At 34.1% G+C, this 10,035-nt stretch overlaps 1 non-coding gene across 1 annotated transcript; it reads left to right on the forward strand.

The window, feature by feature from the left end:
* The first annotated feature begins 9,462 nt into the window (after positions 1 to 9,462).
* On the forward strand, positions 9,463 to 9,623 carry LOC138379520 (U1 spliceosomal RNA). Its single transcript, XR_011232234.1, has one exon. It is a non-coding gene; the product is annotated as a U1 spliceosomal RNA (small nuclear RNA).
* The last annotated feature ends 412 nt before the right edge of the window (positions 9,624 to 10,035 follow it).

Raw genomic sequence — 10,035 nt, forward strand, 5'->3', positions numbered from 1 at the left:
AACTCTGAGTCACAGTCAGGGAGCTGTGGACCCACACGCTGACTTAGCAACAATCAAGGAAGGGGGAGGGAGGGAGGGAGATTTCCTACCCTGCCATGATCTGGAACAAGGCAAACTGAATATAAATATCAATATAGAAACACGCTGCAACTAAAGGAAAGAAAAAGCCTGAAAGTTTTTAACAGATAAAACACGATAAATGGGGAAAAGTCATGACAAATAGAAATTAATTATAAAATAAGTATTTCTTATAATAAAGTTATGAAACATTATTTGTAGACTCTCTTTCTTACCCATAATATGTGTGTGTTAATTTTAGTGAATGTTAAAAAAGAAAACACGTTCCCTTTCTGCCTCTGGCTCTCGGGCTGTGACCAAGGCCGCGGGTGCTGGACACAGAGAGCTGGGACAGCCCAGCCCCCATCCTCACCGAGCCCCCCCCAGTCCTCACCGAGCCCCCCCCAGTCCTCACCGAGCCCCCGTCCTCACCGAGCTGCCGTCCTCACCAAGCAACGGTCGGACGGCCCGCATGGCCGGCTTCAGAGCTGCCGTGTGACCGCCAACACCGTGGGCCCGCTCGCTGGCCCGCATGGCTGTCTTCAGAGCCGCCCTGTGACTGCCCACACCGCAGGGCCCCGCTAGGGTGGGCCACATGGCCCACTTAAGCAGCCCTGTGACCGCACACATTTTTTAAAATATCAAAATTATTCTACCACGTAAGTATAAGTATAGTCTCATACTAGCTAACAACTGGGAAGGTGGAAAAAATATGTACCTCAGACTTAGTACAGATTAAAAAAAAAAATCGAGAAGTTCAAGTGGTGAATTCAAATATACTTAATGTATTTTGCCAAAGGCTTCTGCTTATGTAGCCAAAGACACCTAATAGTTCATTAAAACAGAGAGGTTTGCAAATTCATCAATAACATCCTGCATGTAATTGTTTGTGTATGAGAAAGAAATGGATAAGATATATGGACTCTCTTCTCAGAGCAAATTATATGCCCCGCCTGTGACCAGTGACATGTTTATCCCAGCCATAGTTCCGAGCTGCATTTCCATGTTAGGGCATTACAAAATGATGACCCTGGGTCATTAAAACAAAGTCAGAGGGCAGCCAGCATGCGTTGCTTATTGTAACACACTTCCCAGCTTTCTTAGCTAGCAGACCTCTATTTTTTAGTTCATGTATGGACTACTTTTGCTTAGTTGTTTATTTTAAATTACTTTATTTAGTTTTTTTAGTAATTAAATAAGAATTTATGAGCCCACCGTACAAAACAAAAGCTAGTTTTATTGTGAGCTACATTTTGCTATATGATTTCCCCATCTACCTGCTTGCTGCATCCCAAGTTAATCAGCATCTTGAATTTTCCTGCTTATCATTGCCTTGCTTTTTTTTTTTTTTTTAAAGCATTTCATTGTAAGTTGTGTATATAAAATAGGTATCACACCAAGGATAATCTCTTAGGAGATTTTCACTCAGTGTTATGTTGTGAAGATTCATCCATACAGTTATTTGCTTGTTGCTGTAGTTCACTCACACTGACTGCTATGAATACGCTGCAGTTTATTCTTCCACTCTGCCTGAGTTGGCTGTATGTGCTTGAGACAGTACCGACACTGCTTCACAATGAGTCTTGATATCTGCTTTTTTTTTTGTTGCACAAATATTTTTGATTGCTACTCATATATTCAAATTTTATAATCACATTATCAAATCCCACTTATAAAAAGCTCTGTTGGAAATAGCACAGCATTTTAGAGATCTTGACATCAAGAAACCCTTAAGATGTCCTTACTTAAAGAAAATTTTAGGCACTTTGTATAATTGCCCATTGCCACAATAATACTGCAAAACAAACTACCTCAAAATATAAAGGTTTAAAGCAGCAACCCAACAGCTGTTTATTGTTCCCCCAAGTTCATGTGTCAGTAGGTGCTTCTGCTGCTCTGGGCTGGATTAACTGTTCTCAGCTGGCTCAGGCAAGTGTCTGTGGTCAACTGCTGGGTTGCCTGGGATTAGTGGGTCTAGGCTCTACTCATCCTGGACTACCCACTTCATCCTCTAAGCAGACAAGCCCAGGCTTCTTTATGAGCAAGCACTTTTTTACACTTCTGCTGTGTCAAGTTTCCTGTTCCCATTGGCCAAAGCAAAAGTGACTGGAAGACGGGTGCACCACAAAAAGTGTGGTTACAGAGAGGCTTAAAAAACTGCAGCCAGCAATGCAATCTGCTACACAGTCTTTATCAAGTATTAGTTCTCATTTACCTTGTGCATATGTCAATTAAAAATAAATCATTTCCTGCAGGGGTTTTAGAAAGTTGACTCAGATTCTAGAGATGAGCAAAAACAGAATAATATGTAGTCCCTAGATGTAACAGCCAACTCACCTGTGTGGTCAATGGTGTTTTGATTCACAACTTATGGTAATGATCAGTATGATTTCAGCCAAAAGTGTAAATGAACATTTATGTACCAATGCTCATAATGTCATACACTTAAGGGTCCTAAAGGAAAATGCAGTTTACAGATGTGTTTTATAATCCCAGATAGAGTGATACAAAACCTTCAGTAGAGTCAACAGGTGTGACATAAATTATCCTAAAGTACCTCAGGAAAATTAAGGGGACAAAATTTGTTTACACACCAAAAGTTGCTTTTCTTTATAATATTACAATATTCTGTTTTTCATTTCTTCTCAGAATATAAATGAAGGAGTTACAAATAAGTGTAGAAATTGGCATTTCTCTCCTAGAAAACCCAAAATACACTTACATTCAAAGAAAAGTTTCTTTTTTTAAACTTTACATAAAATAAATAATGTGATGATGATTTCTTACTGGTATTCTTCAGTTGGATTATCTATACAAAACTTAGGTTAACTGGAATCCTGTTTGTGTACTTTTTTTAATTGCAATTACTTACAACTATTTACTGTGTGCAAGCCTTTTCATTGTATTTTTTAATTGCAATACTGATAGTGCCAGAAAATTATTAGCATGAACTGTCTTCAGCTGCAGCTTATATAGTAGAATGAATCCCTTTTTATGCTAATTTTTGAGGATAAAACTAATACTGGATTATAAAGTAATCACATTATATCATCTCATTATGCTTCCCCAAACATGATTTCACATATAGAATGTACAAACATTTGTAAAAGCCAATGTTGTGATATACTTTTTCTATACCTATTATTCCTTGATTTGAAAGAAAGAGAGTTGGAGCTTTAAAGAAAAAGATAAGAAATTAATATATTTTTATTTTCATGTATTATGCAACTTGTGAACAGAATATCAAGTGAATTTCAAAGATGCTTTTGTATTAGCTATTTGTATGCATATCTCATCCAAACGCATACATTTCTGAAAGAGGAAATACATATTTCTAATCTCTAAATATCCTGGTAAAGCTTTGGACAAAATTCAACACCTGTTTGAGGAAAACAGAACTCAAAATAGAAATTAGTGAGCACTATGTGATAAAATATATATATAAACTGCATTAGCAAAACAGAATTTTACTTGATGGGTAAACACACTAGAGGTATTTTCACTAATATCAGAAATAAGTCAAGATTTCCTCCTATATCTACTATCCGTCAACATTGTTCTAGGGGTTTTCTTTGATGCAATTTGAAAGAGAAATCAATGTTGGGCGTAAGAACTTGAAAAGAAGAAGTAAAACTATTTCTATTTGTAGATATGATTGTATGCCTAGAAAACCTTAGATGATCAATGATAAAGCTAACTCCAATAATAAAAGAATTCAATAAAACAGCAGTCTATAAAATTAACATACAGGAATCAATATCTTAATGTATACAAACAATACTTAGAGAATATAATTGCAGGAAAACTCCATTTATAATAGTAGAAAAATAAAATACACAGGAAAAAGTTTAACAAGGAATGTGCAAAAAAGTTAATTGTGGTAAATTTTAATACACTACTGAAGCACATAAAAGCAGATATAATAAATGAAAAGATATAACTTGTTTTGGTATAGGATACTCAGTGTCAGGTGTCAGTTCACACTAAGTTAATTTATCCATTTTTTATGTTTTGTAAATGTAATGAATCTCCAAAATCAATATTAAATGTATTTGGTGGAATTAAACAAGCTGATATCAAATGTCATATGGCAAAATAAGCATGCAAAAGGAGAAAAAAAAATTCCAAAAATCCAAATAGTAAAACATACAAAGGGGGGATAACCCTAGCAGACATTAAAATATATTATAAAGTCTCTATAATTAAAACAGTATGGTACTGACACGTGAATGTAAATATAGACCAATGGAATAGAGGAGAAAATCTGGAAACGGACTCAAGCACATATGAATGTATAATAAAGGTGCCGTCTCAAATCACTAGAGTAAAGATGAACCCTTTTAATAAATGGGGCTGGAGACCCTGGAAAAAGTCAAAAAAAAAAATGAAAGCATACAATACTAGATAAAAACATGGATGAATTCCTTCTTAACTTGAATTTTTAGGGAAAAGCTTTATAACTATGACTCAAAATCCAGATTTAATAAATGCAAAGATAGACAAATTTGATTGCCTACATGTAAAAATATTTTTATTGTTTGCATCTCAAAAGTGATTTAAATAAAATCAAAAGACAACTGGGAGAAAATATTTGCAATATTTGTCAAAGATAAAGTGGTACTATTAAAAATATATCAGAAATGTTTAATAAACGAGGCAAAAAGTTTTTTAAAACCTGAGAGAAAAATGGGCAAAAGGCATGAACAACTTATATATATGTGTGTATCAATATACATACACATATGTACATATAATACATATACACATATGTATATTTACAATATTTACATTTGTCTCTTAAAAACATATAAAGATATTGAGTGCAACTTATAGGAAGGGAATTTAGCAATATCCAACATATCTACATATTATGTAAAGATGTTCAGTTTAACTTATAGGATAAGACTTATTAATAGTAATATCTAACATATCTACATATGCATTGCATTTGCCCTTTTACTCAGCAGTTTCTTTTTCAGGAATTTATTCTGAAAATACACCTTCAACAATAATGCAAATGTATACGCACATGTTATTCATTTGAACATTATTTGTAATTCCATAACATTGGAGAGATCTAAGATGTCCATATATATGCAGGTGGTTGAATAAACTATGACATATTCATAGAATTGAGTTCTGTGCACCTGTAAAAAAAAAAAAAGAAGAAGAAGAAGGATGATGTCTATGAACTTATATGAAGTTATTTTCAGAATATATTATTATATTAACTAAAAAATTAAAGTACATAAAGGATATCTATAGTATTCTACTTTTTTAATAAGAAAGAAGAAGAAAAAAGAAAATATAGATGTATTTTCTCATATGAATAAAGAGAAACACAGAAAGAAAATATAAGAGACTAATGAGGTTGCCTAGAAAGAATGAGTGAACATAAAATGGACAGTTTTAAATGAAGAAGTGAGGGATGAGATTGTATCCTCTTCGAATATACCTTTGTGTATAGTCTTGACTTTTGGAACCGTGTTAATATTTTTTTTTTTTCATTTTACAAATATACCATAATTTATTTAACCAATTTCCTTCTTTGGTACTTTGTTAGTTTATACTTTTTGGCTGACATAACCTATTTTGCACAAACATTTCCAGTCCGGTCATTTACTCAGGATAAATTCCTTGAAGTGACTATTGCTGGGTACAGTGTTGCTTAGCTTCATACCCTTGCTGCCATCCGTTTGCTATACTGTCATTCCCTCAAAGATTGACGGATCTTCTAGCTAGCCATCCCCAGTTTTTACCCAAGGAGACTGGTATCTCCTTAGAAAGAGACCCTTAGGTTCTTTTGTGGGTTTTTTGTTTTCAACCTTTGTTTGACTTTTGTGGGGGTTTTTGTTTTTGTTTGTTTGTTTGTTTTGGTAAGAATATTTCATGAGATTTACTTTTAACAAATTTTTAAGTTTACAATATGTTATTGTTGACTCTAGGTTCAGTGTTGTACAACAGATCTTTAGAGCATAATTTCCTTCTTTTTAAAGGCTATATAGTATCCCATTTTATGTATATAGTATATTTTCTTTATCTATTCATCTGTCCATGGACGTTTGGGTCATTTCTACAACTTGCTAGTGTGAATAGTGCTGCAGTGAACATGTGAGTGCTAATATCTCTATTAGATGCTGATTTCGATTAGAACTACCATATGATCCAGCAATACCTCTTATATCCATATTTATCCAACAGAATCGTGTTAATATTTTATACCTAAAAATAAATGAAAAACAAAGAATGGTAGAAAATTCTGAAACTGAATATAAGGAGAAAAAAAATAGATGCAATCATTTTATAAATGAATAGCATGATTTCACCAAAGACAAAACAAGCAATCAACCCAAGTAATCTTGAACACAGTATTTGCTCTTTTTCCTTTGGGGAAAAAAAAAAACCCTCTAAATGTGTGTTGAATTCTAGTAATTCTTTTAGAGGCATGGGTCGGTAATTCTGAAACTATCTTCTATTCATTCTGTTTTTAAGACATTATATCCATATCTCTTGTGGATAATGGGAGCCAGGTTTCCCACTGTTGGAGAAGACAGTTACAGATACAGAAACAGGGAAGGATAGAATGACCCTTCAGATGTTGGATTTGTATTTGATGTGCTGGTATGAACTAAGGGTTTGAAATATAGATAGCTAGATACAATCTCTTCCCTAGCTCTACTCTATGAGGTCTAGCATCCATGACACTGTATTAGGAATACACTTAGTACCTAGATTTTGGTTACTAAATACCATTCTCTGCTAAAAGGACCAAGACTTCTTGGAGAAATGGCTGATTTCAGGGCTGGGGCAGGGAAAGTCCAAGATTATCCTGTATGCTAAGGAAAACTTTTTGTGCTGAAAGATGAGAAAGTGTTCAAAGAATGATGGGGACATGTCAAAAGGACACAGGGAACAGCATGTAGGGGCTTCCACTAGCCAAATCTTCGATAACATGAACATCAAAATTATGATAGCAGAAGATTCTAACTATTGAGTAAGGTTAGAATGCATGAGCCCATAGTGGGAAAGCTCTTGTTTCAGCAGAAAGTCATCTGATAAATGTAGAAGGAACGATGGAATTAGAAAAGCACCGTTTGCCAGCCGTTGTCCTAACAGTTGATTCAGGCAAGAAACATAAATGGATGCTAAAAGAAATGGGTGAAAGTTTAAGAAGTAACAGAATACTCTCTTTGTTCAGAGATCTCTTTAACAAGTTATTTATTAAACAAGGTAAAATAATTTTAAAGTGGAAAAACATGGCAGATACCACCCTAACCAAATAATCAAAAATAACTGCCAGTTGACAGCATGTGCCTCGTGATAACGATGTGTTGAAGAGGACACAGTAGTACTTCTGTGGTATTCCTTCCAAAAGTGCACAAACTGGATCTAATCATGAAGAAACATCAGACAAACCCAAATTGATGGTTGTTATAGAAAATATTATAATAGACCTTTACTCTTCAAAGATGTCAGTGTCATGAAAGAGAAAGACTCGGAAACTATTTCAAAATAAAAGGGGCTAAGGAGACATGACAGTGCATCTCATGAATACAATGCATGACCTTGGGTTTTCATTTGCTCTTAAAGACATTATTGGGGCAACTTAAAAACTGCCTAAGGTTTGTAACATCTGTGGATTAGATAACAGTATTGTATCAACGTCAGTTTCTTGATTTTAATGATTGCATCTACGTTATATAAGAGAATTCCTTGCTTTTAGAAAATACACATTGAAATGTTTAGGTAAGAGAATATCATGTCAGCAACTAACTCTGAAAGAATTCGGGGGAAAAAATACACACACACACAGGCATATGGGAGAAAGGGAAAGAGAGAAAAATAAAAACCAATGTTATAAAATATCAAAATCTTGGTAAAATGTATTTATAAATTCTTTGTACTATTCTTACAATTTTTAAATTATATCCAAATATTTATAAAATAATAGATCCACAAATACACAAATAGATATTTTGTCACATTGCTCATCAATATCTTTAATGAATTAATTAGTATCGGTCAATCCTAATTTAAAACCATATGAAATGAAGAACCTATGTATATAATAGCTGTGATAGCTATTTACTAATTACCAGCAATATTAAACTGGCTGTACATAGTGAAATCTTGAGACATCTCTTTTAAACCTAAATTACAAAAGCTACAGCAAGAAAGGTAGTCACAGCAAAAGAAGAAAATAGTCATTATTGTTTGTTTTAATGAAAATGTATTTCCTCATTTGAGGTTAAGCATGTGTCCACTGCCTGCACAAAGTAGTCAAGAAACAAAGCAGTTTGGTGGTTAGTTACAATAACTCTGGAGCTCGACAGATTTTGGTGCCAATCCTGATTCTGTACTTAATTTTTGAAATGTAGACATTGATCTCCACCACATGCGGTATGGGTGTGGTTTAACTAGATAACTTAAGGAAGTACAGGGTTGCCATTCTTGTTATTCCTTCAGTTTTCTACATATAGAAGTTCTACAGCCCAACCAGCTGCTTTCTGATCTCATATGTTAAAAACAATTACATAGGAAAGAAATTTACTCTTTAATGCGTTAACATTTTAAGTGAGTGGTAACGTGCTATTCTCTTTCACTTAACTGAAATGTTCATGGCAGTTTCACACATGTAATTCTCTCTCCCCTGCAATCTTATTAGCATTATTCCCATGAAACAACCAGACAAATAAAGCAAAAGCATTTTAGTTAACTGAGCTTTAATACCTTTTCCTTATCTGCCATTGCTGCAAATACCAGATGAGCATAACTGCTCTATGTATTCAAAATCTTTTAGTTGATTAAAGAAAGGAGTCTGCAGGAAATCCAAGACTAGAAATTCATTTAGTTCTAGTTAGATCATAAGCATGAACAGAGGCCATTTATCCTTCAACATATCTTAAAATTTCTGGTTTTCTACTTGAATCTAACAATTTTTAGAATTTGCCTGGCTTGCTAAAGGAAACAAATGCACTTGGCCAACCTCATTGTTTTCTTCCAGTCTTGTTCTCTTACTAAAGGGAGATCAGGAGATTCTTTATGGTAAATTTGGAGATACTTTGACTAGATTTTAAATGTATGTGTATATGTTCATGTGTGCTTAATATGATTGAATTCTAATGAAAGATTTTCAAATTTGAGGTACCTTTGTTTGTTTCTTCATATATATGAAACAAGAAAAAATAGTCAATACATTTTTAAATGACTATTTAATAAGGTCAGAATAGTTATTCAATCCATTAATAATGAGTTAGCAGTTATCTACTCTTTGAAAAGAAATGAGTTTCAAAGTGTAATTCAGAAACACCACAAGGTCTTGATTGACCTTGCCTCAAAAAATATGTCACACTTCCCAGAATGTCCAGGGACGGAAATAGCTCCTTTAGTATTTACATGGATACTCTACTTACCTGGCAGAGAAGATGCCATGGTCACGAGGGTTTCCCAGGGCAAGGCTTATCCATTGCACTCTGGGTGTGCTGACCCCTCTGCTGTCCCCAAATGTGGAAAACTCGACTGCTTAATTTTTGGTAGTGTGGGAACTGCGTTCCAACTTTCCCCTGTGTTTTAAATTTTTTAAAAAAAGTAATAATAATAATTAATAAATAAATAAAAATATGCAGATACTGAGAGTAGGTATATAATCATGGGAGCTGACTCGACACGAAAACATACATTGTATTTCATTTACAAATAACGTATATATTTAACATATCTAGGGAGAAGACTAAATGAATGACAGAGTGCTTTCCTTCAGAGTCTTGAGACCCGTCATCTTCATACTATACTCACCTGTGTCCACCAGCACCTAGCACAATGGCTGGCCCATATTTGGTCCACAGTTACTATGGGAAGAATTGAAATATATGATTTAGGGTGGAGAGTAAATATTTGGAGATGTACAAACCAAATTCTCCAGGAATTTGGTCATCTAAGTACTTTTACTTTAAGACTTCAAGGAAGAATAATATTGGA

Source organism: Eulemur rufifrons, unplaced genomic scaffold (genome assembly GCF_041146395.1).
Source record: "Eulemur rufifrons isolate Redbay unplaced genomic scaffold, OSU_ERuf_1 scaffold_44, whole genome shotgun sequence".
Taxonomy (NCBI): Eukaryota; Metazoa; Chordata; class Mammalia; order Primates; family Lemuridae; genus Eulemur; species Eulemur rufifrons.